At 40.1% G+C, this 3,614-nt stretch overlaps 1 pseudogene; it reads left to right on the top strand.

Annotated features, from left to right (window-relative positions):
- Positions 1 to 647: 647 nt before the first annotated feature.
- On the top strand, positions 648 to 3,170 carry LOC116358930 (zinc finger protein OZF-like; annotated as a pseudogene).
- The last annotated feature ends 444 nt before the right edge of the window (positions 3,171 to 3,614 follow it).

The following is a 3,614-nucleotide window of genomic DNA, read 5'->3' as shown; positions in this document are numbered from 1 at the left end:
AAAATTAGCCACCCTTTGCCTCGATTGCCTCACTTTACATGTTGCGTTCATATTTTTTGTTCAGTGTAGTTTCTATCAGTTTTAGAAACATATGATGATGTCATAGTGAATTCATGTGAATGAACAAGCCCTTCCAGACTTTATAATATGGCTGTATATAAACTTACTATATATAGTTACTATCAGTTTTTAGGAACATCTACCCAAAATATTTCACCTTATTTTTTTTACTTTAGCCAAAATGTCATGACATCAGTGACAGTCAAGATATAAAACATTAAACAGCGTGTCGAACCCTTTCAACAACGGGGAGATGTTACTGATGTGCTTTGTGTCTTCGACGTAAAAACTAGTTTTGGACTTCTACACAATGCTTTATTGACTTATTTTTGCTTTAAGGAAGTGCGTAGGTCACATCCTGTATCATACAGCTATGAGGGTTATATAATTACAACCACCTGCTTGATAGGAATCCAGCGATGTCTGTGTCATAGAACTGTCTAGTGTTTTGTGTTCTGACTTGTAAAACAGAATGAATAAATAAGTAGTGTAAACATTATCAGTAATTACCAGGAAACACTACAACATTTTTTTAAAGTCACACCAAGATTGTTAAAACTGGCCTTAGGTTATTGAGGGACCTGATTAGGATTTACTCTCGTAGCAAGGCCGTTTTATCATGTGGAGGTTTCATTCAGGTCTCTATTTTAACACACTGTCTTTGGCAGGAGAAAGACCAGACTCAGAGGAACCAGAGCCAGGGACGTCCAAACCAGCAAGAAGACACCAGTGCTCCCACTGTGGAAAGGGTTTTAACCGGTTATGGGACCTGAAACAACACGAGATAATACACACAGGGGAGAAGCCTTACCACTGCTCCCAGTGTGGAAAGAGTTTTAACCAGAAAGGACACCTGATCCAACATGAGAGAATACACACAGGGAAGAAGCCTTACGACTGCTCCCAGTGTGGAAAGGGTTTTAACCAGAAAAGCTACCTGAAAAAACACGAGAGAATACACACAGAGGAGAGGCCTTACCACTGCTCCCAGTGTGGAAAGAGTTTTACCTACTTGTGTAATCTGAAAACACATGAGAGAATACACACAGGAGAAAAGCTGTACTGCTGCTCCCAGTGTGGAAGGAGTTTTACCCACTTACGTAACCTGAAAACACATGAGAGAATACACACAGGGGAGAAGCCTTACCATTGCTCCCAGTGTGGAAAGAATTTTGCCCACTTAAATAACCTGAAAACACATGAGCAAGTACACACAGGTGATAAGCCTTACTGCTGCTCCCAGTGTGGAAAGAGTTTTAACCAGAAAAGCTACCTGAAAAAACACGAGAGAGTACACACAGGAGAAAAGCCTTACCACTGCTCCCAGTGTGGGAAGGGTTGTAACCAGTTAGGTGACCTGAAACGACATGAGAGAATACACACAGGAGAAAAGCTGTACCACTGCTCCCAGTGTGGAAAGGCTTGTAACCACTTAGGTGACCTGAAACGACATGAGAGAATACACACAGGAGAAAATCTGTACTATTGCTCCCAGTGTGGAAAGGGTTGTAACCACTTAGGTGACCTGAAACGACATGAGAGAATACACACAGGAGAAAAGCTGTACCACTGCTCCCAGTGTGGAAAGAGTTTTACCCACTTACGTAACCTGAAAACACATGAGATAATACATACAGGGGAGAAGCCTTACCACTGCTCCCAGTGTGGAAAGCGTTTTATCCACTTATGTAACCTGAAAACACATGAGCAATTACACACAGGGGAGAAGCCTTACCGCTGCTCCCAGTGTGGAAAGAGTTTTAATCAGAAAAGCTACCTTAAAAAACATGAGAGATCACACACAAGAGAGAAACCTTACCACTGCTCTCAGTGTGGAAAGGGTTGTAACCAGTTAGGGGACCTGAAACGACACGAGAGAATACACACAGGAGAGAAACCTTACCACTGCTCCCGGTGTGGAAAGGGTTTTAACCAGTTAGGGGACCTGAAACGGCATGAGAGAATACACACAGGAGAGAAGCCTTACTGCTGCTCCCAGTGTGGAAGGGGTTTTAACCAGTTAGGGGACCTGAAACGGCATGAGAGAATACACACAGCAGAAAAGCTGTACCACTGCTCCCAGTGTGGAAAGAGTTTTACCCAGTTATTGAACTTGAAAACACATGAGAGAATACACACACAGGGGAGAAGCCTTACCACTCCACCCAGTGTGGAAATTGTTTTGATCAGTTAGGTAACATGAGAACACATGAGATAAAAAACACAGGAGATCAGGATGTAGGCTACTGAACAGTAGGAAAGAGGACAGATTTAGGCTGCTGAACAGTAGGACAAATATATGCCTCTGAACAGTGGGACATCGGAGAGGTGCAAGCCTGATACGTGGTGGAGAGGCTGCAGAGACTCGGGAAATTTGTGTTAGGTATTGACTTTCCAGTGTTTTCTCTACTGCATGTATTTCTATGTAAATAAACTTCTCAGACTGATTTTGGGGATAATTAAGCACTGGCCCATAGGGATGTGTATCACAGTATCATAGGATATCATAGGGATGTGTATCACAGTATCATAGGATATCATAGGGATGTGTATCACAGTATCATAGGATATCATAGGGATGTGTATCACAGTATCATAGGATATCATAGGGAATCATAGGGATGTGTATCATAGGATATCACAGGGATGTGTATCACAGTATCATAGGATATCACAGGGATGTGTATCACAGTATCATACGATATCACAGGGATGTGTATCACAGTATCATAGGATATCACAGGGATGTGTATCACAGTATCATAGGATATCATAGGGATGTGTATCACAGTATCATAGGATATCACATGGATGTGTATCACAGTATCATAGGATATCACAGGGATGTGTATCACAGTATCATAGGATATCATAGGGATGTGTATCACAGTATCATAGGATATCATAGGGATGTGTATCATAGGATATCATAGGGATGTGTATCACAGTATCATAGGATATCATAGGGATGTGTATCATAGTATCATAGGATATCATAGGGATGTGTATCATAGTATCATAGGATATCATAGGGATGTGTATCATAGTAGTGTCCTGAATGGTCCTATAATGTAAACTTCCCAACAGGAAATAAATTCTAAACAAAATAATTTTCACTTTTAAGTTTCAATAATATTTTCATCAAACTAACAAGCAAATACGTTATGAATCTATTGTTACTAATCAACTTGCAAGGTTCCACAGATCAAATACGTTATGAATCTATTGTTACTAATCAACTTGCAAGGTTCCACAGATCAAATACGTTATGAATCTATTGTTACTAATCAACTTGCAAGGTTCCACAGATCAAATACGTTATGAATCTATTGTTACTAATCAACTTGCAAGGTTCCACAGATCAAATACGTTATGAATCTATTGTTACTAATCAACTTGCAAGGTTCCACAGATCAAATACGTTATGAATCTATTGTTACTAATCAACTTGCAAGGTTCCACAGATCAAATACGTTATGAATCTATTGTTACTAATCAACTTGCAAGGTTCCACAGATCAAATACGTTATGATTCTATTGTTACTAATCAACTT

This window comes from Oncorhynchus kisutch, unplaced genomic scaffold, assembly GCF_002021735.2.
Source record: "Oncorhynchus kisutch isolate 150728-3 unplaced genomic scaffold, Okis_V2 Okis01b-Okis20b_hom, whole genome shotgun sequence".
NCBI classification, from domain to species: Eukaryota; Metazoa; Chordata; class Actinopteri; order Salmoniformes; family Salmonidae; genus Oncorhynchus; species Oncorhynchus kisutch.
This window is presented reverse-complemented; position numbering and strand designations above follow the sequence as displayed.